The following is a 25,590-nucleotide window of genomic DNA, read 5'->3' as shown; positions in this document are numbered from 1 at the left end:
CAAGTCCATTTCGGCTGTTGGCAGGGTCTCTGTCCCCTAGTGGGCCTGGAGAGGGTGTTGAGCATGGGGCTTTAGGAGAGGCACTGGAACTGGGCAGGGAAGTTGTGGCCCCACGGTAGTGCAGGCTGGGGAACAGGCTGGAGCCCCTCTTCTGGGCTTCCCTCCAGGACAGCAGGACTGTGAGGCACTGTCCTGGGAGGGCTGAAGTGTTATCTCCAGAGAGCTCCACTTACGAGTCCCACTGGCCACACCCTTCTCCCACGGAGCGCTGAGGGAGTCCAGCTGGCTTTCTCGCCGCTGCAGAATCCTTTCCTGATGCTTTCCTGGAAGGAAAGCAGTTTATCTGGCTCCCATCTGCCCCAGACGGCCCAGAGCCCTCAGCGGACTGCAGGACTCCTGCCACAGGGCCTCCGAGTGAGCCCTGGGAGGGCCGGTCCTCCGTCAGTCCCGGAAGGCGCTGTGCTCCAGGGGCCACACTGTAACAGAGCACCGACCTGGGGAGGGGAATTGAACCAGCTTTACCTTCTTTTCTTCCATCCCCCCTTGTTGGCCCTTCGTTCCATAGGATCCGGAACCTTCCCTTCTCTCTTTCCTCTTCCACCACCCCCCCCCCCCAGCTGAGCTCCAGCCCTCTGCCTGAGATGAGGGACTAGGAGGTGAATGGACACAGCCTTTCCCCCGTGAGCTGGCAAGAGACACAGGGACCACCCTCCGCATGGCATCTGGTGCTTGGCAGGACCTTGGCAAATGGTAACTTGTTGCTAGGATGGCCTTCCAGCCGCCATGGTGTTGAGTGAGAGACAGGTGTGTGATGACCAAGAGAAGGCCACATGTTGGTCTAGAGGAAGGGTCTTTGCGTCGAACTTGGGGCTTATTGCCAAGGGCCCCGGTCGTGGCAGGGTTGCTACGTCTCTGCTCCTGTCTTGACTTGCCAGGCGCCCTCCCTTTCAGCACCCATGGGAGGGTGCTGGGAGACTGGGAGACTGGGCTTCTACCCCGTGAAGGTTATCAGAGCTTCTGCGTCTCCCCTGGGAGGACTTGGGAAGGAGGAGAGGGCCCCCATCCCTTGGTGAGGGGTCCATGCAGCTCTCTCCTTCTAGCCTTGGCTCAGCGAACAGGCTGGGCCCTTGAGTGGGCACTGCTTGGCCTGTAGAACTCGTAGGGTTCTACACGGGCCAGGCCAGAGCTGCCCGCCATCTCCCACTTGCTTCTGTTGTCTGTGCCCCGCCCCCGTCTTCCTGTCCTCCCCACTTCTCTTCAAAGTCTTTCTATCAGAGCTTTCCACCCCCTCCCTTCCCTTGGGTTGCTCGAAGGGGCCTTGGAAGTGCCCCAGGTTCTAACAGACCCAGCCCCCCCAACACCCCATCCTCCCTCCCCCTTTTCAAAGTTGCTGCCCCCCCCCACCCCTGCATTTTTCTTAGAACCCGCATTCCTCACATGTCAGGGTCTCTGAACCTTTACCTGCCCCCACCTCCACCTCTGTGCCCACTGAGGCCCTGCTCACTGAACGAGCAGGCGTGAGCTCCCTATCGGGTGCCGCCGGCCAAGGGGGGCCCCAGGTGTTTGACAGGACAGGCAGGGGTTATCCATGTACAGCCGGGGGGATTTCAGGCCCCGAAACCTGCCCGTGGAGGTGATTCTTTTGGTGACATGGCTGCTCCCCACCTTGGCCTTGGCTCGTGCCGTGCTTTTTGCTGCCTTTGTGATCTGCCCCTTCCCGCCTTTCCTCGGATCTGGTGGTAGCTACACCCCACTGGGCTTGTGGGCACTGTCTCCTGGGTGGCCCACTCCACCAGCCCCTCAGCGGGGGTCCACGTGGGAGGCAGGGGCGAGGGGAGGCCTCCCGTCAGGGACCTGTTTCTGGTTATGTCACCGCGTTTTCTCTAAATGGAAGTTCCTACTTGCACCAAGACTGCTCTTTCTTTCACTGAGTGAGGCAGATTTACTGGGCTGGGGTTTTCCTTCCTCCCCACCCCACAGGGAGAGCATCAGTGGTCTGGTGTGCTCCCCTTTGCCCGCCTGCGGTGGCCATAATGACATGGGACAGTGGGTGTCACCTCTAGATGGTTCAGAAAGATGCCAGTGGCACTAAGTCAATTTTCTTTCCTGAGATTCCAGTATGGCCTCTGAGCAAGGGCTCTGCCGTTATCTCAGCAGGAAGCTTGTGGGGCTCACCTGGCCGGGCCGAGGCAGGCCAGCCACCTTTGGACACTGCCCCCCCACCCCGCCCATCATTCATGAGAGCCCTCCCAAGGGCTCAGCTCCCCGTGCAGCCGCGGAGCTTGCACAGGGGCCACGACTGTTTCAGGGCATAGGAGCTCCCATCACGGCCCCCAAAGGCAGATGGCCGGCATGTGATCAATGGTGGGAAGCCTGGGGTCACGTGGATGTGGGACACCCCAGGTGAAGTCTCCCGTGTTCTTCCCATTCCTGGCATCCAGAAAACTTCTTATGTGAACAGCCCCTGGAGAATGGTCCTAGAATTTTGCAAACCATAAGGCTGAGTCTCCCCCCCCCCACCCCGCCTCTCGCAATCCCCTCCCTAAAAATTGTCTTGTGAGCAAAGCAAGTAAGTCTTCACAGAGCCTTTCGGGTGCCAGGACCCGCTGTGCCCATCCCTGGGACAGACCAGAGAAAGCACAGCGTCAAGCATTTGTTTCTCTCTCTCTCTCTCGATTTTAACTTTGAATGATACAGAAAAAAAAAAATTGCAGAAGCTAATCTGTCTGAGGAGAGGCAAGGAGGGGGCAAGAGAGACTTGTGATCTCTTACCTTGTTGCAGATGGTTGAGGTGTCTGTCCACTTCCGCTTTGTGTCTCGAGGTAGGCAGGTAGAAATTAGTTTACAGACAGCAGTGTCCCTGTGACACTTTGAGGACATTCTTTCTACACTCAGTCAGCCAACACCTTTTTGGTTGCCAGAAATCCGTGTTGGAGTTGGATGGACTGTGGGATGCCCGTGGCTTCATGTGCAGATTTCGTCATCGTGGGCTAGGGCTGCCACCACGGGTTCCCCGAGTGTGTCTTCTGGTTTCATAGACACGCCCCTGAGTCCCTACTGGAATTCCGCTTCTGTGATGCCCGAATGTACAACTTCGGCGTCAGCCAAATGTAACTTCTCAAGAAGGAACTTTTGCTCGTCCTGTAAAATCCTTCTATGATTGGATTCCTAATTGCACTGGACCGGGAGAGGCTGGACCCAGGGAGTGGACTGGAGATGGCAGGCTGAGGCTTGGCTTGGCCCCTGTGGGCAGGCATCTTGGTGTCCCCCCCCCCCCCCAGGCCCCCCATCCTGTCCCAGCATGTCATAGTGGAGGAGCTCCTCTTGCGAGGCTTTCTTCAGTAATGAGACAGGAGAAAGTCGAATGCCTAACTGGTCCTTTTCTGGATCTTGGTACGGGAGTGGGGACAGATGCTACACAAAGCCCCAGAGCCTGGGTCAGTGACTAGTTCCGGTTTGGACACAGTGAATTCCGCCTTGGGCATGGAGTGCCTGTTTGGAATACAGGATCACCTGTGGTCCATTGAAATTTGGGTGGAATTGTGGTCTCCTGAAGGGAGCTCCTTAAATCAGAGAGAAAAAGAACCCCTCAGTTCTCAACCTTTAGAATTTAAAAGGGAGAGAGAGAGAGAGAGGAGAGAGCAAGCCAGCCTTATTTGCTTATTGGCTTGCTTCTTCTGTCCCATCTGGACAAGAAATGGTTAGATGCCCCGCCCCCTTCTCTTTTTGCAGGTGGCAATTTCCCATTAAAAGGAGCTGAGCAAATTGGGTTTATTGCAGCAAGGGTCACATAGTTCCCATTTTTAAATTGCTCAATGAATTGGGGCAGTGGGGCTATTAAATATTGTTAGACTCTCAACTAGCCCGGCAAATGGTTACCTTGGACGAATGCTGTTTACCTGTCTTGTTGACGTCGATATGTCCGACACAGAGACTTGCTAACACGTCCTATTTTTGCAGTTCCGGCCCACCACGGCTTTAAGAATACCCTTCAGCCAGGAGGGAGCTCCGTTGCTTTAAGACTTGCCTGGTAAGGAACATCGTTCTGTAGTTTGTTGAAGTGGTGTCTGTCTGTGAGTGTGTGGGCTGTCCAGGCTGCCCTTGCTAGGCTGGAGCCCCCTGCGCTGGGTGAGAGTTCTCCCAGATGCTTCCTTCTCCCCCAGCCTGGACTGAGATGGGTTGTGGAGAAGCTTCTGGATTCAAGGGTTCCTGGGATGGAGTGCAGCTCCCAGGGCTTCTAGGTGGGATGAATGTATGGTGTCAAGACATGTTCTGGAAGTCTCAGCACGGGGTCCCAGAAGGGGCAAAGCCCCCTAAGGGTGACTTCTTTCTCTCTGTGTGACATCCCTAAGAGTCACTGTCCACCAGCTGGCAGGTGGAACAGGAGCTGGTGAGGCTGTGGCACCACCTGTGGCCCATCGCCCCATCACCCACGGGTTGGCTCCGTGGCCTGGCCCCGTCTCAGAGGAAACTTGTCCCAGAGCAGCTTCATGTTTGTCATCTCAAACTCAAGATCCCAGACTCAGTGATGGAGGGTTTTCCTGGCCTCAAAGCTGCTAAAAACTTACAGCACAAATGAAGGGGCAGGTGCCTGTGTCTGATGCCTGCAGCCTCCTCATCCGAGCTCCCTGAGATCTATCTCTGTAAACTCAGCCTCAGATCTCATTAGCCAAGCCCACCTCCCCCTGACCATGGGCCTCAGAGGTCACTACACAACCTCGGAAATTGATAGCGGAATTATGCACTCAGAAATTAATTTTACGTTGTACTGAATATATCTTTTTTTTTTTATTATTGTGACTTTATCTTGTTGAGAAAGTGCTTACTTCTGATTTTGTGGATATTACTGACCATGGATTACTTTTATTTTGGTTTTTACACAACAGTTATATTAGAAATTTGCTGTTTTATTCTTACCTTCTTAGTAAAAATCCTTTTATCACACAATGGGTAATTTATATCCATTACCAGGCCTTTCAATCCTTTTCAGTGGGGCTGTCAGCGCCGTTGGCACAGTAATGATTAATGTGATCTAATAATAGCGTGCCATTATATTACCTTAGTAAAACATGTACCAACATCCTATTCGGATCTACCAAATTCATAGCTTCCTATAATATTTTTGTTGAAAGACAGGATTACTATTTTTCAAAGCTGATTTTTTCCCCTTTAACATATTTAATGAAATTCACAATTCTCTGCCTTGGTAATCCGGGCATGTGATTGGGTTCGGTGGGTGAATGTGACATCTGTAAGTCGTGTTGTGATTTGTCAGGGAGAGGTAGGACAGTCTCAGAGACCCGCCACCGGCCGATCCTGGGTTGTTTTGCCTTGAAGGAAAGAAATTGCTGGGTTTCCAGTCTCTTCTGACACGTAATAAGGAAGGTGTGTTTCAGATCAAAAGGCAAAAAAGTAATTTGACTCGAAGAGTCCTTTCTTCCTCTCCTGTTTTTCTCTTCTCTCCTGTCGCCTGCTTTGGTCTGCTGGTGAATAAGAGGGTAACAGAGCCCGTGGAAGCAGCTTCAAGCTGTTTTTTTTTTTTTTTTTTTTTTTTCTGGGGTTGCCTCCAGCCTTCATCTCCAGCTCAGCCTCTCTGGATCTGAGGCCGGGTTGTTTGGCCTCGGCACTGACATTGCGCTGGGTAACTCTTCGCTACGGGGGTCCTCCTGTGCACGGTCAGACGTTCAGCAGTGTCCTTGGCCTTCTTCCACTCAGATCCCAACTGTATACCCAGCTCCCCGAAGCTGAGACCACCAAAAATATCTCCTGAAATGACCAGCCATCCCCTGGGGGCCACAACCATCCACAGGTCCGATGTGATAGGAACACAAGAAGATGGGTTTTGGGGGTGAGGGGATCTCGCTCCAGCTGGAGCTCCCATTGAGCTTTGGGGTCCTTCTTTGGGACATCTTTGGTTTTGGCAGGGAAGATGTGGGGATGAGGGTTACACACTGCATCCTTTTCCTGGCAGAAACCCAGGCTTCTTCCTTCTTTCTCCTCCCTCCTCTGTCCCAGAGCCTGGCCCCAGCAAGGGTCTGAATCTTAGCTTCTTCCACTTAAATCCCATTATAATCACGACCGTGATTGATAACATTCCACCTTTTCAAAGGGCTTTAAAATCTGTGTCAACCAAGGATGACATTATTGGAGCGCAGGCGAGATGTATTCAAACAATTACACACTCAAATCGAAATGGGAAGGTTTGTCCTTCTATTCTGATGCCTTTGTGACGTGGCTTTCACCAGCGCTTTGGCCCCGCAGCCCCCAAAAGCTTCAGCGGGAAAATGCATGGGGAGGAACAGGTTTTGCCCTTGATTCCACTCAGCTCTGAAAGATTTTGAATATTTGGGCTTCTTAGAACTAGAGGGTAGGGGGGGAAGGAGAGGTTGTTGAGCACAGGAGAGAGAGAGAGAGATCCTTGCTTTTGATTCAGAACAAAAATTACTGCTGCAACATTGGCTCGAAATATGCAATCAACTGAAATCAGGAAAAGTATTTTGAATACAAAATTTATATTGAAATACTTGAATCTTGATACGTGTGCACCCACATACATGTATATATTTAAATCAAGGAAGAGCAGGCGAAAAAATAAAGCTTTTGTCATAAAAATATTGCTTGTAGTATTTGCCCTCAAATGATTTCTGCCACATTGGAATACATTTTTGTACGGTTAGCATTTCCATAGAAGACACTCTTGTTTGCAACAGATTCTTGATGATAACAACAAATGAGGAAATGGCTCTGATTTACCTTTGTTTTAGGAGGATTTTAAATACCTTGTGATGTTTGGTTTAGGAAGCATTTTGGTGACCCACCCCTACTTTACTGGTTTGTGGTCTTTCTCTCTCACTGCAGCATAAACCGGGTAAGAGTGGGGCCTTGTGTGTGTTCTTCAGTGTTGGCTTTCCATGTTCCTGAAATGGTCTCTGGTACATAGTAGGTTCTCAGTAATACTGATGACTGGCAGGATGGATTGGTGGGTGGATGGATGAGTGGATTGATAGATGAATGGAGGGATGGATGGATCGATAGATGGTTGGAGGGATGGATGGATGGATGGATGTATGGGTGGATAGATGGATGGATGGATGGATGGATAGATGGTTGGAGGGATGGATGGATGGATGGATAGATGGTTGGAGGGATGGATAGATGGTTGGAGGGATGGATTGATGGATGGATGGATGGATGTATGGATGGATAGATGGTTGGAGGGATGGATGGATGGATAGATGGTTGGAGGGATGGATGGATGGATAGATGGTTGGAGGGATGGATGGATGGATGAATGGTTAGATAGATGGGTTGATAGATGGTTGGAGGGATGGATGGATGGATAGATGGTTGGAGGGATGGATGGATGGATGGATGGATGGGTGGATAGATGGATGGATGGATGGATGGATAGATGGTTGGAGGGATGGATAGATGGTTGGAGGGATGGATTGATGGATGGATGGATGGATGTATGGATGGATAGATGGTTGGAGGGATGGATGGATGGATAGATGGTTGGAGGGATGGATGGATGGATAGATGGTTGGAGGGATGGATGGATGGATGGATGAATGGTTAGATAGATGGGTTGATAGATGGTTGGAGGGATGGATGGATGGATAGATGGTTGGAGGGATGGATGGATGGATGGATGGATGGATAGATGGGTTGATAGATGGTTGGAGGGATGGATGGATGAATGGATGGATGGATGGGTAGATGGGTTGATAAGATGGGTGGATTGATAGATGGATGGAGGGATGGGTGGTTGGAAAAACAGTTGGATGGGTGGATGGGTGGATGGGTTGTTGTGTAAGTGGCTGGGAAAATGGATAGAGTTCTATCTCAAACCTGAATCAGATCTTAGAATAAGATCTAAGCCTAGCAGTCCAAATGAAATCCCACTTTTTACCATCTCTTCACCCCTTGTCCTCTTAAACAATTTTTTTTTTTTTACATCTAAATGGTCAGTTGTACAAAGACCTTCTTATTCTTCTTTTTAATCCAGTTTTTAAAATAGAAAAATATGTTTAGGATTGTGCCGGGCAATCTCTGTAAGCCGAAACCACATGGGTGCCTTGTTGTATAAACATCTTTAGATGTCCACAAGGACACATACACAGAAGACTGAGACTGAACATCTGGAGGCAGGGCAGGAGAAGGTGACCCCTTTCAGTGGTACATGGACAAGGAGTTTATGAGGCTCAGACTTTCTGTCCAGATGACTAGATGTCTGTGTCCTGGACAAGACTCTAATTTATATTTCCTGTTCTTCTGGACGCTCTCATGTGTCCTCTGCAGATTCTCCATGTCTGATCTCTGTGGGACTGGGCAGTGCCTGGCCATGTGGGGTCAGCCATCTCAGGAGACAGGCTGAGCCCCGGGTGGTGGGGCTCCCAAGGCCTGGCACAGCAGACATTATCTGCTGGAAACGTATTCCCAGTGATGAGGGCAAAAGTCATCACCCGCTTGACTTGTAACTTCTGCACAACAAACATCACAGCCTCACTCATGTAAAAGCCATACAACAGGAAGAGAGACAAATGACCCCTAGACCAAGCAGCCTATAGCAAAGATATGGACTCTGGAACCTCAGGTCTCCTGGTTAGAACCCTGGCTCCTCCGTGTATCAGGGGACTTAGTCTTGTGCCTCATTTTTGTCATCTGTAAACTGGGAATGACAATCATGACAATGTAGCAGAAGATACAACTAATCTATGAAATGTGCTTAAAACGACGTCTGGCTCCAAGTAAGTGTTTGTTGTACACGTGTTGGTGCTATTCATTCGCATTTTCTCTGCTTAGTCAACGTTCCCTCTCTCTATTTATTCCAGCTTCAGGAAAGTATAGGCCATTTTCAGATAATGAGCCTTTTCCCCTCAGACTCATACCAGAGCGTGGAACCCCCTCCCTGGCGCTACCCGGCATGCGGTCTCACCGTCACCCCTGGGGCCCGCGGTGGTTAGCCAGTTCACAGAGCTTCTGAAAGGTGGTGAGTTTCCAGAGTCAGCGTCCCCTTTGTCAGGGAGCAATGTTGACACGCCACTGGGCTTTGGGATTTACTTGGTGTTCGGGGAGCGCATTCCTGGGATGGCTGCCACGTGGTCGTGGTGGGTGGGAACAGCTGGATCCTGGAAGGCAGGGGAACGCCGTGGCTTTCCTCTCCCACCCCTTGTGAGCCGGCCCGCTTCGCAACATGGCCCCATTTTATATTTTCGGCGACCACTGAAATTTTAACGTTTTGCTTTCGGTCCATTATGTATGCAAGGATCTTGCTGATAAATACATGTGTAATTGTACCGTTGGAACCACTGCTCGTCAGCGACAACATATAATTAAACTCACCCTTGTAGTCATTGAACTTTTCCGTCCCTGACGAGATCACTGACCACGCCAGGGAGGGTGTGTCTCCTTGTGTGAGCCCCGCGGGGGGCCCGTGTGGCCTCGCCTCCCCATCCCAGCCCACGGGGTGTCCCCGGTGCATCTTAGGGCGTGCTCGCACGTATGCACATGTGCGCTTCCCTTACACAGTCGGTGCCGGTGCCGGATGGAAGTGTGGGGCTGTAGAGCCTGGGGGTGCTTCTATTTTTGTTGTCTCTGCCCAGGTGATGACGGGGCCGGGGCGGGGGCTTGGTAGACTTGAGGGAATATTCTTAGAAAGTCCTTCACTTGCCTCTGAGTCCTCTTTTCACATACAACCTTGGGTTCCTTCCCTTCATTTTCTTTTTTGGGGTGATGCTTACTGCCTTACTTTTATGCCCTAGGCCTGGGGTTGGTGAACTATGGCCCGTGGGTCATACTTGGCATGCTGCCTATTTTTTTTTAACACGTAAGAAAACGTCTACGAATTGTAATGAAATATACGTAACACTTACTATTTCTCTTTCTATTAAACATTTTAACATTTTTCAAGTGTCCAGATCTGTGGCATTGAGTTCATTCACACTGTTGTGCAAACCTCCCCACCGTCCATCTTCAGAGCTTTTTCGTTGTCCCAAGCAAACTATGTACCCCCCCCCCAACAATAAGTCCCTATAACTCTCCCTCCAACCCTTGGAAACTACTGTTCTACTTTCTGTCTCTGTAAACTTGACTATTCTAGGTATCTTGTAGAGGTAGAATCATAGGGTACTTGTTCTTTTGTGACCGACTTACTTTGCTTAGCATAATGTCCTCAAGGTTCATCCACAATGTGGCAAGTGACAGGATTTCCTTTTTTTTTTTTTCCCAATAATTTTTTAAGCTCTTATTTATTTATCTGATACAAAGAGAGGGCACAAGTAGGCAGAGCAGCAGACAGAGGCACAGGGAGAAGCAGATTCCCTACTGAGCAAGGAACCTGATGTGGGGCTCGATCCCAGGACCCCGAGATCATGACCTGAGCTAAAAACAGATGCTTGACTGACTGAGCCACTCCAACGCCCCAGGATTTCTTTTCTTTTTAAGGCTGAATAATATTGTACTGTGTGTGTGCGTGTGTGTGTGTCTATGTGTGTACAAGGGTTTCTGTGTGTGTGTGTGTGTGTGTGTACATACCACATATTGTTTACCCATCCAATCAATGAACACTTGGGTTGTTTCCTTGTCTTGGCTATTGTGGGTAATGCTGCTATAAACGTGGACATACAAATATTTCTTCAAGACACTGCTTTCAAGTTTTTGGGCTACATACCCAAAAGTGGGATTGCCAAATCATATGGTAGTTTTATCTGTAATTTTTTTTTTTTTAAGCATCTCCGTAGCTGCTGTACCATTTCACCTTCCCAGTGCACGAGGATTTCAGTGTCTCCACATCCTTTTCAATGCTTATTTTCTGAATTGTTGAGGGCCGCCCTCCTGTTTGGGTGTGAGCTGGTAGGTTCTTGTGGTTCTGCCTGTTTTTGTACGCATCTGAGCTAAGAAGGGCTTCTACATTTCTAAGTTGATTGAAAAAAATCAAAAGAGAAACAAGGTCCCGTGACACGTGAAAGGTAGATGAAATTCAGACTTCAGTGTTCATACAGAAGAGTTTCTATGTAGCCAGGCTCCCCCCGCCATTCATTTATGGATGACCTGTGGCTGCTTCCTTGCGGGACTGACGGGCTGTGTGAGCTGCCAAGCCTACAATATTTCTCACCTGGCCCTTTATGGAACACATTGGCCAGCCCTGCACTGGGCTAAGATCTTGCGAGCCCTCATCTGGCTTAATCCCCGGAGCTGCCTACTCTGCAGACAAAGAAACTGAGGCTCACCAAACGTAGCTAACTTGCCCCAGTGCTGCAGCCGAACACGGCCAAACCAGGAGGCGCGTGCTTGTCCCCGTGACCCCTATGTCACACACTTGTCACCATCGCCATAAATGTGATCATTGGGAACGTACTCTGTTTGGGGATCCCTTGCTAGGGTTTTTGTAAGTCCAAGGTCAGGTCCTGGTTGGAAAAATATATATATATATATATAAAAATGTGTTGTTGTCACTGGGAGAAGTGGCAAATTTAGGGAGGAAACAAGAACACGAGGGGGTGCGGAGGAGATGGGCTTTCCTTGGTTTCTTATATTTGAATGCAAAGATGTGTGCCCTGTGCCCCGTGGCAGGATAGACTTTCAACCTTGCTGAAGCAGGACACGGCTCTGGGATGCCGGCATGTCTACACACGCAGCGTTTCCTCGGGATTAGAGAGAAATCGATAACTTCTTCTTGCATTAAAAAAGTGAATTATTTTCTTAACCCAGAGGAAAGAAAGCCAGGGTATACAGGAGAACGTGTTGATTGATTATTTCCCCTTCACTGTTGAGATCACATGCTTTGTGGCATGAATCCTAGCATAGAGATCTTGGGCCGGCCCCAGATCTTTTCCTCCCGATGTGGAGGGATCTGCTGTCCCATTTCCCAGGGACTGTCTCGGCATCCCCTTGATGTCTCGGGCTCAGAGGCCAGCTGTTGCTAGTGAGGGATCATGTAGGTGTCGCTCCCCGCCTCCTCCTCTCCTTGCATCCCTCTCTGTCCCCCAGGATGGGTACACTTGGTACCTGGAACATTCTCGCCTTTCTCCACGCAGAGCACCAAGCATGAATAGTGATCTGGTCTTTCTCCGTTGGAGAGCAAAGTCTCCATTGATCTTACATATTTGTGTGCGTTATGGAAATAATCTGTCAGTCCAAGCTTTGGGGATATTGGAGGGCTCTAGGGAAGGGTTGGCCTTGGGTCTGTCCCCAGCACAGCAATGTGGTTCTCCTGCTCTGTTTGGGAATGCATGACATTTCCTCCCTGTCACTACTGTATTTCAACAGAAGGCTTCGTGCTTTTGCAGTATGAAACACAGCAGCATTTTCCACGAACTCTTGGCCGTGGCTTCAGCCCAGCAGAGCTGGGCTCCTACCCTTACAGCTTTCTGGCGCAACTCATTTTGCACAAAGGAAAGTATGATAATCGGGGTTGTAGGATGATAATGTGATCGGCATGTTAGCATACTGGGAGAAGGAGAGCAGTGACTTTGGATTTGGGGTTTTGTGGTTACAAATGTGTCATGGTGCCTGATGCAAAGGGCCTGCACCTACTAGGTGCTTAGGAAATGTTGAAGGAATGAATTGGTCTGGAAATGGCTTTGTGCCTGAGAGCAAGTAGAATGATATTGGGCTTTGGAAATGGCGATATCTATGATTTTTTTTTTTCCTGTTTAAAGATTAAGTTTGGGTCTGGTCATGGTGTCTGGCTGCCCAGAGCCCAGTAGGATGGTCCACAAACACATGTGACCTTAGGTGTCCTGCCTCTTCTGGCTCTGACTCGCCAGATCTCTTGGTCACTCTCTTGACTAGCAGCTGAACTCGGCACCTGAGTCCCCATGCTAAGCCCTGGTGGGTAAGGGCCTCACCCCAGGACTGAGGAACATGCAGCCCAGAGGGAAGGGAACATTGCAGAGATGGAGTGGGGTGTGTGTGTGTGTGTGTGTTTGCAGGGGCCAATGGTAGAGAAGTAGATGTGTTGAATTTTCTCTACCCCAAAGACATTTTTTTATTTTCTTCATGGCATATTCCAAGAAGATACTCCAGTCTTCCTCATATTCATGTGTGTGGATTGTTTCATGTCTAAAAGCAGCTCATAAGACAGAATGATGCTCTTGTCAATGAGCGGGGCTTAACTGCCGAGTTTCTGTCCCTTAACAAAATAGAGCTGAAGAAAATATTGACAGTAAAAACCCAAGTCTGGTGCATGCTCGGATCACCCCCAGGTTTCTGTTTCTCCTCGCTAGGCCCCCAGATGTGAGTTGATAGACACGTAACATCCCTAATACGATCCGGCCTCCCGTACCGAGAGCCCTGGAAGTCTTCACGAGCGGCACGTTCCCTGGAAGGCAAGCTGGGAGTTGGCAGAAGGCCTGGGGGAGCCACTGCTGCCCTCTGTGGGGCACCGTCTTTGCCCTGCACACCCCCGCCTCCTCAGAGGCCTCAGACTGAAGGCTGAGAGAAGGTTCCGAGGGAAGGCGGAGGCAAGCACTCTTGGCTGGGGGCTGTGCGGGCATGGCGAGGAGGGCCAGCCTGGGTGCGAGGAGGCTTTTCAGATCCTCCAGCAGCTGCGGTAGGGAGGGTGCCCTGTGAAGCCTCAGGTTCCCACCTGGTGGTGGTGGGGCAGGGTGGGTGTGAAGAGTTTGAACCACACAGTGTCCGTGGTTCTTTCCAGGTCTTACACAGAACCACCTAGACCAGGTGTCGGAAATACACAACACAGTGCTGGGATCATGGTTAACGTGTGGGCTCCGACTCTAGGTTTGGGGAACAGAGATCCACAGACTCGATGGTGTCCTGGGCCATGTGGCTGCTGCCCTCCGGGAGCAGCACTGTGGGCTGCCAGGGGCTACATGGTGGTTCTCCGCCCTGGAGATTAGGAGACCCTGGGGGGCGTCGGCGACCCATCCAAGTCTGGACCCCACCCCGGAGCAATCCAAGGGCTGCCACCTTGGGGAGCCCAGGAGATCTTCACCTGGCAGGCGTCACTGGCACGTGGAGGGCTTATGGAAACAGAAATCCACACTTTCTGATGGAAGGTCTGAGGTGGGGTCCGAGAACATGAATTTCTAACAAGTTCGAGGTGACGTCACTGCTGCTGTTCCAGGGGCTGAACTGTGCAAACCCTCGGTGTAATGTCCTCAAGTCAGCCCCTAGTGGGTACACAGACCCTGAATGTGTGGGGCTGAGGGCTCGGGGACCCCCCGTCCGCTCCGTCCGGGGCCAGGCCCATCTGCTCCATGCAAAAAGCTTCCTTGTCCAGCTTTCCCTTGCACAATATTTCTGGGCAGAAGAAACATGTTTGTAAATCTCCGAGGTAAAGGCAAGACTTGTAATCATGGGTTGATGACAATCGCTTCTGCAACTGAGAAGGTTGCAGGTTCCGTGGTCCTCTTTGCTGCCAGGAGTGGCCCTCTTTGGCCCTCAGTCTGTCCTGTCCTGCAGTCAGTTTTTCCAGCATGTCTTCTGGCCTCTAACTACTCCTACCTGTGGGGAGGCCTGGGGAGATTCAGCCTCAGTGCGGGGTGAAGCCTTCTATGGGCAGCTGGGCTTGCCTGTTGACTGTTCCCCGAGTGCCAGGCACTGTTCGCCTTGTAGATGCATGATCTCATTTAAGTCTTGTAAGGATCCCGTGAAATAGGACTGTCGTGATCTCATGCTGTGTGTGTCCCAAGTGTTCAACAAAGCCTGTGTAGGGATGTGAGCGTCGCCGTCGGGAAGGCCAGCGGAGCGTGGCAGCCAAGCCTTGGGCCTATTGATGTTTTGGGAAGAGAGCAGAGCAGGGCTAAGTGCTCGCTGCCCCGATGGGCCAGCTGACAGAGCTCAGAGCCCCCAAAGTCACCAGGGCTGTCCTTCTCGGTCACTGTCCCAGTGGCCCAGGCCTCCTGGGGATACTGGCCAGGGAGCTTCCTCTCGGGGGAGGCCCTCTTCCTTCAGCGCTGATCTGTGCAGAAATGTCTGGGAGGAGAGTCTGGGAGCCAGCCAGGAAAAGGGCCGGTGGGTGGAAGTCTCCGGGGTCCGCATCTAGCCGCCGTGGCTGCTGCTTCTCACAGCGGAGGGTTGTGTGGGCTGGCCCTCCATGTGCTATCTACCCCGCACTCCCGGAGCCAGGGAGGCGACCCGCACAGCAGGTGCTTGTGAGATGTCCTGTTGGAGCTGGTTCTGCTCCCAGGTCACCTCGTGTGCTTGGGGCAGAGTTGGGGGGAAGGAAGGTATGCTGTCTTCCCCATGGCCTCCAGGCCCTGTGGGACCCTGCAGGACCCTTTAGCCCTCCTCTTGTTGGCGCACCTGCGCTGGGTTCCCTGGGTGTGAACCTCGTGCTTTGGAGCTGGAGGTTGGCGGCAGGGACAGGTGAGGCATTTGAGAGGCCCTGTGAGGCGCCCCTGCCAGGGAAGTCACCCCAGTGACCAGAACTGCACTGCCTCCTCCATGCTTCAGACACCGACACCCTCCCCACGGCCCATCCCAAGCTGCCCTGGAGCCCAGCGCAACCTCAAGCCCGAGCATCTTCCCTTGTCGGTGTTCTGTGTTCAGGGGGGTTCCAAGGGAAGGCCGGTTTGCAGACTCTTCTGGGACTGGTCACCTGCTTACTGACGTCTCCTGGTGGCCATTATTTCCTCTGCTAGCATGCTGGGCAAAGGCACGCACGGGAAAGTTTACATCCCGCTCAATGGAATTTCTACAGAAGTCATTTTCTTAATAGAATGTGTTTGACCCCAAGCCACTTCCTTTTTGAACCTTTGACAGTTTTATGACTGAGCTTTCAAAAGGTTGCTCAGTTCAGATGGCCGACCTGTTCTGGGATGGGGCTGCATCTTGTGAGAGAGGAGAGGAAGCCTTCCCTGCCAGAGACGCTGGGGACACACGGACCCCTCACCATTCCCGTCTCTGCCGGGGAGCACTGGGCCATAGCCGAGGGATGCGATACTTGGCTATTATCTTGGGACCTGCAGAGTGGGTGACAGCTCAGGGGAAGGAGTGGCCCTGTGTGGGGTGAAACTCCCCTAGGGGGTCCTTTCTCAGGCTACCCCAACAGTCTGGTATGTTCTTTGTTAGAATATGGACGTACTGTCCAGGCAGCTCAGGGGTTAGAATGCAGGAGCCTCCTGGCCTCAGGAAAATGCCTGTTAGGAGTTGAGTTGAGTTTTTCACATTGATGTCCTGCTCACCAGCCATTCCACTGCTTCCCATCCCCCATGTCCATGCTTCCCACAGTGTGGACACCCATTAGGAACCAAACAGGCATCACCACATACTCTGAGTCAAGCTAAGCCCCTAGCTTACCTCTGGATCAGAGGAGGCACACCCAGGGTGTCCCCCTGGGGGTCACCCCCTCTTGTCACTCACTTGCAGAAAGACAGTGTTCTTCCTTTGCTCGATCACACAGGGCAAAGCACCTGTGGTGCCGAGGGCTGGGCCTGACCCAGAACATAGAGTGGGGGGGCTTCATGCCCATGATGGAGGTCTCACTGGTATCAGGCCAGGCTCTGTCAACCACCCACCCTTCAGTCTCTCAGACGCAGATTCTCCTGCCCACCCTTTGGTTGAGAGTTTCCTGGTGATGGTAGCTCTAGAGTGGGGACCTTGATGACCATGGAAGATTGAGTCATTCTGTCTCACTCCAAAGGTACATTTATTTATTTATTTATTTATTTATTTATTTATTTATTTGACAGACAGAGATCACAGGTAGGCAGAGAGGCAGGCAGATAGAGAGGAAGGGAAGCAGGCTCCCTGCTGAGCAGAAAGCTTTATGCGGGGCTCGATCCCAGGACCCTGGCATCACGACCTGAGCCAAAAGCAGAGGCTTTAACCGCACTGAGCCACACAGGCGCCCCTCGAAAGACATTCTTTTGAAATCTGGGAAGCATGGGGCCAGGGAATATATTGTGGTGGTGGTTTAGGAATTACTGGCAGGACCTGCTTCAACTGGAAGGTTCCCAGGCCCAGACCGGGAGGTGTGCTGGTCTGGAAAGAGGCCTGAAGGTCTCCGCGTCTCACAGGATCTTCGACAAGGCAGTGCCCTGGGATCACAGGGCTGTTGAATCTAACTTTGAGCAGGTGGGCAGGGCCCCAGCCTGGATCTTGGATGACTAGATGCTGGGAGATTCTTTCTTCCTTCTTAGCTGAAGGACTTTGGGTCAAACATTTTGAGCTCCTGGATCTCGATTTTCTCACCAATAAAAAGAGAAATGAGATCCATATGATTCCTCAGAGTCCCTCCAGTTCTGAAGTTCTAGCACATTAAAAACAAATCTGCATTTTCGGCCTGGCAACTTACGGTTTCCCCCCGAAGGGAGCCTGGAAAAGAGACTGTGGGCTTTGTGGTGTGAGGCCAAAGTTTTGAAGGTGGCCTCCGTGAAAGAATCATTTCTATTTATTGAAATTGCTGATTTTAATCACCCTGGATGCTCCCTTGACAAAAAATTATAATCCTCTGTAAGTTATGAATACCTTGAAACTCACAAATTCTATCACTTTTGTGATTGGCAACATTAAATGACAACAGCTCATTTAAATAAGCAACATCTGGACATTATTATTTTTAGGGATTTTTCATCTGTTGATTTAGAAATCTGGGGCCTTTATGAATCTTGCATGAATATTCTTTTATATTCACATCTACCACCAAGACACAAAGAAATAGCCAAAAAATATCGTCCAGTGATTCTTTGATGCAGCGCATGTGTTTTTTAAACAACAAATCCATTGTGAATGAGAGAAGATATAGAATAGCCTGCCTGGGAGTGTGGGTGGAGGGAGCAGCTTGATCTTCTAAGAGCCAGAAAAGCCTGTCGATTCAAAGCCACAGTAGGAAGAAGGTTTTGGTTTTATATATAAAATAAAACATTTTAAAATAACAATATAATTTTGGACTGATGGTACCAGAATATGGTATTCACAATTTCTCAGAATAATCCAATTTAGAACAACGTATTCTGAGCAGGTTTGGTAAAAATAGGTCTATCATCCCATGGTATAAGATAATGCATTAATTTTTATGAGTGACTTATGGAGATGTATAAGTCGGCTAAGAGTTAGGATAAACATAATATTCCTTAATTAATCCATTATGCCATGGTACACAGGTGCCATTTTTATTACCTTAAAAATGAAAAATGTCAAAAAAGGAAATTGCTGCTTTTTTATATCAAAAAAGCCTTTTTTGAAAAATCATAAAATGTCTAATCTAATTCACCATATAATACTAATGAGCTCAACAAGCCATCTCAACGCACATTTTAGGATAAAAGGTCATCAGTTTCTGGCAGTCAAATTCCGGTACTTTTTTAGACGAGACCAAAAAACCTTTCAGCACCAAATATCGGAAATGGCATTTGTGATTAGAAGCGTTATTAATGTCGTAGAGGTTTAGAAATTCACATTACATCCCGCCCCCTTCCTTGCCCCCGCCCCTTCCTTGCCCCCGCCCCCTGTGTTTTCTAAGTCTTACCCCCTGCATGTGCAGAGTTCAGCAGCGCCCCACCCCTCCCCTGTCCCTCCAGGATCTGAGTGGCATTGAGTAGGCACACGCGCACGCAGGAGCTTGGGGGCCGTGCTGCTTTCTGGTTCCTCAAATCTCTTTGAATGCTCTCCACTTATTTTTTGGCATCTCTGCCCTCCAAGCTGTGTTCCTGTCCTCTGGATGTGTCCCTGTCATGGGCCTGCTGTGTGTCTCGTCCCCTCACAGAAGGGGCAATGAGGAGGCCCCTCCCGCCACCTCCGCCACCTCCGGCAGTGGGACACATGGTGGCTGCAGTCCGCCTTGTTATGGAAAAGAATTGCCCGGCGGGTTGAGGGAATGGCCAACAGCGGACCAGAATCATGAAGCTGAAAGTAATATTACCGACTGGAGGTCATTTTTCCCAACTGAGGGGCAATAGTTTCCCACTATAAACTGCACATTGCAGACAGTATATGTTTTATTAAACCATTTAAGGAACTTGGGAGCCATTTCATTTAAACTTCCTGCTTGATGGAGCTCAGGGCCGAGCCCAGAGCTGCTCACGGAAGAGGCCTGGAGGCATCTGCACTGAGAGACTACCCCTAGTGCCTGGCGGCTGGCTCCGAAATGGGGGAGCATGGCCGGGCTGCGTCCAGTGCTCTGAGCTCCTCCACGCTCCAGTGCACAAGCGGGAGCATGCATGTAAGGTTCTGGTCCCAGGTCTGCCACTAACCAGTTCTGTGACCTTGCTCAAATCTCTTCATCTCTCCAGGACTGTTTCTGCTACTGCAAAACCAGGGGGGCGGATTTCATGGGAGAGGCAGGGTCCCTTTCTGCTCATTGATTCTCTGAGATGTGGGACTCTCAGGGGGGTCCCCCCACCTGTGGAACCCTGGCACTGGGACTCCCCCCATCAGGGCCCCAGTGGGTCACATGCTGAAGTCTGCCTTCATCCCTGCCCTACTTGAGGGTGCATTCTGGCTGTGATGTTTTGATGGGCTTTGGGGCTCAGGGCTCCCCGTCCAGTGGCGATGTGCAGGGTCTCAGCAGATAGAGGGAAGTGGGCAGCAACACCTGGTTCTCATGCTCTAGGGAATTAACCTCTGTGGCTGCTTTCATGTCCGAGGAGGTAGGATCTAGGGTGAGCACCATGCCTGGGGTCAGAGCACAGGATTCCAGGAGCACGCCGACTGTGGCTCATTGAAGCTCACTGACCCACTCTGAGCCTCAGTTATCCCCTCTGTGCAATGGGGCAGTGGTGCTGCTAACACTGCCTTCCCCCAACCTGAGCAAGTCTGTTGGTTGGGCCTGGTCGGTTGTAAAGTGTTATCGAAATGATGGTTTTATCATTATTGATAACTTTCAGATCATAATTTAGCTCTAAGCAAACCCCTGGATGGCATGCCGGTGGATCCGATAGCCACTGCTTGTGCCCACGAATAAAGGAGCTGAGGACTTGGCTGTGTTTTATCTTTAAAAGTAATTAACAGGATGGAATCCGGTATTTTGGCTTTCTCTGCCCTAACTGGTGGTCTTTAGTAGGTGGCCTTAATTCTACAAAGTTATATAACCAAATCTTTTGTCTAATTGGTAACTATATTTAGGAGGGAGAGAAATATGTGAGCTATTCGTTTCGATTAAATTTTTTATTATGCACTCTGCATTTGGATTGACAACTATTAATATTAAAGAGCTTGGCCAAATTGAAATTTGTATTGCTGGAGAGACTTAAATATAATGTATGATGCTGGAAAAAAAAGCTGGGGGAATATGGGAATTACCAGGCTGGGTGCAGACAGGTCCCTGCCAGGTGCCATTGCGCTCGGCACATCCAGCCCCACTGCTGCCGGCTGCGGGAGGAGGGGTGGACAGGGGCTCCGCAGAGCGGCTGTCAAGGTACCAGAACCCGAGATTCTTCCATGGAGATGGCTCAGTCACAATGTAGAGCATGTTTGAGCACAGTATACTAATCATTTCTTCTGATAACTGTTGACACAGAGTATTTTCTCCACCACTATGAAGCAGGTTGGGGGGTGAGAAGGAACAGGTCATTCTTAAACAGGATGGATGTGTCACCAGGGTTAGGAGGTGGGCTCGGTTTCTTCAGAAGTCTCCAGACAGGTTGCACTGATGTTCTTCAGGTCTCTGGGAGGTCAAAGGCTCCGTGTGTCCTGCAGGCAGGAGGACTTAGGCCCACAGCCATGTAGGGAATGCTAGAACCAGAGCGGTTCCAGTTCTAACTCTGCCGCAAGTGGGCCCTGGGGAGTGGACCCAGGGTTTCTGTCTCTGGCACTCAGTCCCCTCTACCAGTGGATTTGCACAAAGACCAGGGAGGTCTGCAGAGGTGGGGACTCAGGTGGGAGAAGTGGGGTGTCTGTGTCCATACAGCCTCTGAGGATTCCCCAGCTCTAGAACTCAGTCCGGGGGATATCTCGAGGGAAATTATTCTCTTTTGGAGTCTTCAGCTCTAGAGAGCTGAGGACGAGTCTGCAGCCCAAGAGCCACAGGCTGCTGACTCCTGGGAGCCGGTCTTCTCATACTCTAGTCATCTCCACCTTCTGCGGGGATCCCTTTGCTGTGAACCTCTGTCCAGAAGGTTAACCTGTCCCCGTCCTCCAGGCAAAACTCCCAGTGGCTCAGGCTAGAGAGTGTCCCTCAGCCATGTCCCCACACTCTCCTGTGAGATTGCTGTGCCCGAGGCTCGTCTTTACATTGTCACTCTGGGGCCCCAAGGGCAGGACTCAGCTTCCCTGCCCTGTCTTGCCCTCCCCCCTCCCCCGCCACTACACGTAGGGGACACTCACTATGTCCAGATGCCCTAGACACAGCTCGCCAGATCTGGCAAAGGAAGGACGGGTGATGACTTCACTCTTGGTGCTGTTGTAAGTTTATGCCCTTTCTCCCACTAGACTATAAAATACTCTCTGTTTTACTTGGGATTTTTACATAATTTTCCAGGCGTTGGAAGCTGGAATAGGTAGGAAAACTTCCATAAACCGGGATGCTCAAAGAATCAGTGGTTCTGACTCATTGGATTATTTGGACACTTGAGGTTTTTGCCTGCAAGCATTTTGCTTTCAGGTGCTTTAGTTATGCGTGATTTATATATATATATATATATTTATTTATTTATTTATTTAACATCCAGGAGGTCCAGGTGGAGAAATGTTTTCTAGAGCCTAACAGGTGTCCCACATCTCCTGGAATGGGGAAGGGCCTGCCCCTGGTGTCCTCACTGTCACTGTGCCTGTTTCATCTCCCAGACCTGATCCCCAGCTCCTGGAGCGTGAGACCCGGTCCTGGTCACGCCGTTCGTCCCCGACCAGGGAGCTCAGTGGCTAGTGTATCTGTGTCCCGACAGGTCCTGTGTGGCGAAGGGATGAGTCCCGGGCTGCCGGTGGGAGGCTCTGGCTGGCTGAAGGGAGGCGTGTCCCATGACAGTCCCCAGAGGTGTTTCTCACTCCAGTTCTACCATCAGCTGGGTTCCCAGTTGCTATGGAAGGCTGACAACTGAGGGGTTGTCTGTGAAAACAGAGTGTGTTTCCTGTTGTTTTTGACATCGGTGTGCCCTACTGCCCACACAGTCCCCCACCACCTCTGCCAAAGGCAAGCAGCTGGACTCTGCCCGGGGCTCCTCTCACCACGCGAGTGTGGACGGTCTGAAGTGCGCCGAGTTCCTGCCCCTGCGGCAGCCCTCTGTCGGTGTTGGGCTGGGAGCTGGCAGGGAGACACCCAGCCTCTCCCTGCCTTGGTGGGGACAACCTGGTCTTGCCCGGGGTCTTGGAGCAGCTCGGTGGGACTGGGGCTCAGGTGCCATCCGTCTAGTGCCCTCCTTACCTACTTTGTATTGGTATTGGCTTCGTTCCTTTGCCACTTCCGACTGACCCAGGACCCGCACTACCCAAGATCACCTCCCCCACACACCCCTGTTCTTCCAGATTTATCTTAGGGCCTCTTCTTAGGAAACACAGCTTGAGACCCTGGAGGCGGTCTGCAGAATTGACAGATGCTTTTCAAAACTGGAGCACTTAGGCTTTCTTCATGGAGCCTTCCAGAAGCCCCTGAAAGGAGGAAGTGGAAGTCACGAACCCATTCTCCAGATGGGAAAACTGAAGCCCAGGGAATTTGTCGGAGGTGGGACCAGATATGTAACCTGCCCCCCTCACTTTGCTGATTCAGCCCAGGGGAGCCTGGCTTGGTAGGCTCTCAGGGCCTTCCGCTGCCTGTCCCTGGCCAAGGGGGTGGGATGAGGGAGTTCCTTGAGACAGCTGGGGCTGACAGGTGAGGTGACCAGGTGAGGTCGCTGAGCAGAGCTTTGCTCCACTAGGACTGGTGTGAAAGCGGTGGGTGAGAGGGCCTCGGTTGCCATGAAGAGAGAGGCTCCCACAGAGCAGCTGACCCGGTGGGCTATTTGCCTGAGTCTGGGGTCTTCCTCCCCGGTGTGAGGAGACTGACAGGCAAGAGACTGGCCCGAGTATTCCTGGTGGGCTGGAGAGGACTCGTAGGACCAAAGGTAGGTTTCTATCTGCCTGCCCATTGGCAAAGAGGCCTCTGTCAGAGGAGGGCTCCATGGCCTCTGGAGGTGCTTCTCAGTTGTCCCTTACCTGGGCTGGGCAGCTACTGGAGGCAAACAGACATCTCTGTCCCCGACAGCCTTGTTCATGTGAAGCTCTGCAGCATTTTGAATAAGAGCCAAGCAAGTACCCAGAGAAGAGTGGGGAGACCGGAGGCCTCGGAGGCCGGTGGCCGGGAACTAGTTTCTCATCTGTTCTAGGGCCTTCCTTCTGGGTGTTGGCTTCCCAAGATGGGGTGGACGGTAATGAGCTCCCCACTCCTGTCAGGGCGGTGGAGGAGACCTGAAAGGAGCTAGAGCTGGCGGGGGGTGGGAAGCGACACATGTCAGGAGTGGAGACTCTGACTGGAGGGGAGCTGGTACCCCAGAGGGCCCAGGCTGGGCCGCCTTGGCTGCCCCCTTTGTATGGGGAGGGTGGAGAGTCCTCTGTCGTTGGTCGATTAAGGGCTTGGCCAGTGCAGCTGTGCATTGACAGGGAGAATCTGGGCAGGTGGGTCCTCATATGGGGGCACCAGCTCTGGCTGCCCGGGGGCCTTAGTCTCAAACCCCTAAGGGACCCCGTGGGCTTCAACCCCTTCCATCGCAGAGCAGCTGCCCTGGTGTTCTCTCCGCTCCTCCCAGCACCCGCCGGGGTGCTGAGAGCTGCTCCCAAGTGCCCCGTGTGATCGGGCAGAGGTTGATGCCCTCGGGTGCCCTCCCCTGGCTTTGTCCACCGCAGTGTGGAGCCCAGCCCGGACACAGAACAGTCTTCTTAACGTGCGTGTTGATTTGATTTGGCAGAGGGTCACGTCGGCTTCTTCCCTTCCAAATTTTAATATCAGATTCATTTATAATGCTGACTACGACTGACAAGTTTTCACATCATTCACCCATTTATTCATTTGCTCATGAAATCTCTGTGTTGAGTAATTGTTTTGCCTTATTGGCAGTTTTAATTCTACATTCCTTTTTTTTTCCCCCCCAAAAGGTCAGTGGCTTGCTAGCTGGCCAGGCCAGTGTGTGCGTTCCCCGGAGAGACATTTTTGTGAAGAGATGCTCATTTGCATTGGTCAGATTTCAGCTTTGCCTTTCTCTCCTCTCTTGTTTTGAATCAATATCTTGGAATTCTTGGGACAGACTGGGACTCCTTTCTTGTCTTTCTGCTGTCCTGTCTTCACACCAGGGCCATCCTACTGCACCGTCCTCTGCTTACTCACTTCAAGTTAAGGTCTAAGGACCTACGAGTGTCAAAATTGATATGCATGTCTTGGGCTTGTCGGGCACTTACCTGTAATAATTTGATAGAACAAATGGAAGCTATGCAGGGTCTCAGAGTAGTGTGTCCCAAGCTTGAAACATCTCTGGGTTTGGTTTTGGCTTTTGCCTACAAGTGCACAAGATCCATAGTGCATATATATATATATATATATATATATATTTTTTTTTTTTTTTAAGATCTTATTTACTTATTAGAGAGAGAGAGAGCATGTGTGTGAGCACAAACGGGGGAGCAGCAGAGGGAGAGGGAGAAGCAGACTCCCTGCTGAGCAGAGAGCCCGATGCGGGACTCGATCCTAGGACCCTGGGATCATGACCTGAGCTGAAGGCAGAGGCTTAACCCACTGAGCCACCGAGGCACCCCCATAGTGGCTTTTTAATCTGTTATTTTGATCTGTAAAATGGAGAAGGTTGTTAGGAGTTCGTGTTAGGGAGAAGATGGAGGTGTTCTGGAAAGCCTAGTTTCAGTAAAGTTACTTCTGAGCTGAAATGTTCAAAGTGCAGAGATCTATAGTCTAGTGTGCTATTTTATGGTAACTTTCTCTATGCAGCTGTGTTTGCTGCAAAAACTCACATTTCTGTGTGGAACACTGAATGAAATATGAATGTGCTTTTTACAATTTAGTACTTTTAATAAAGGATTTGTGAGCAAAGAGCTTAAGTACAAGAACCACAAAACATATAGATAAAAATATAGCCATAATCACACATCAACCCCCAGAAAATTCATTACGTAGAGAACATCAGTAATTGAGAGAAGTTGAGAGAACCGACAGAAAAATAATATATATGCCCAGAATTCTAAAGGCATGAATCCTTTTAGCTGGGATCAGGGCTTCTGAGTTCTCTGGGGTGGGTGTTTTATTACAGCGGATGCTTTACTTGGAAGGATGTAATTTATTATCATCGAATTCACATGGCAACATGAATTTGGATTTGGGTTTCTGAGAGAAGTTTACAATTAGTTCCCTCACATATATTTATAGCTTTGAAAAACACTTGATGTTAAAATAATTTAAATACTTTACCTTTTTTTTATTTTTTGATTGATCTGTGAAGTATTGCCATTCTTTTTTTTTTCTTTTTCTTTTTTCTTTGAGCCCCCAAACTAGCCACTGCTGAGTGGAGCGAGGCTGTCATGTTGGGCTGTTGTGATTAGGTGGGCACTGTTCCCAGAGCCAGAGGACCTGCAAAAAAATAAAAATAAAAAAATAAAAATAAATAATTAAAACCACTCTGCTCCCTCAGGTACATGGGTCTTATCAGAAGGGTGTTTTTCAGGGTTTTAGATTTTAATTGTTTCCTCATTGGAAAGTTCTGTCTGAGGCTCTCA

General features: G+C 50.6%; 1 protein-coding gene across 4 annotated transcripts in view; it reads left to right on the top strand.

Moving 5' to 3' along the window:
- The window catches only part of ZNF536 (zinc finger protein 536), a 424,021-nt gene that overhangs the window by 48,366 nt on the left and 350,065 nt on the right, over positions 1 to 25,590 (top strand). For all 4 annotated transcript variants that reach the window (XM_045076008.1, XM_004765224.3, XM_045076010.1 and 1 more), the window contains exon 2: positions 3,961 to 4,030. The gene's annotated coding sequence lies outside the window, so the exon portion shown is untranslated. The remainder of the gene's footprint in view (positions 1 to 3,960; positions 4,031 to 25,590) is intronic.

This window comes from Mustela putorius, unplaced genomic scaffold (assembly GCF_011764305.1).
Source record: "Mustela putorius furo isolate JIRA1106 unplaced genomic scaffold, ASM1176430v1.1 tig00000174_pilon_pilon_pilon, whole genome shotgun sequence".
In the NCBI taxonomy this organism is placed as follows: Eukaryota; Metazoa; Chordata; class Mammalia; order Carnivora; family Mustelidae; genus Mustela; species Mustela putorius.
Note: the sequence above shows the minus strand (reverse complement) of the source record. Positions and strands in the feature narration are given on the sequence as shown.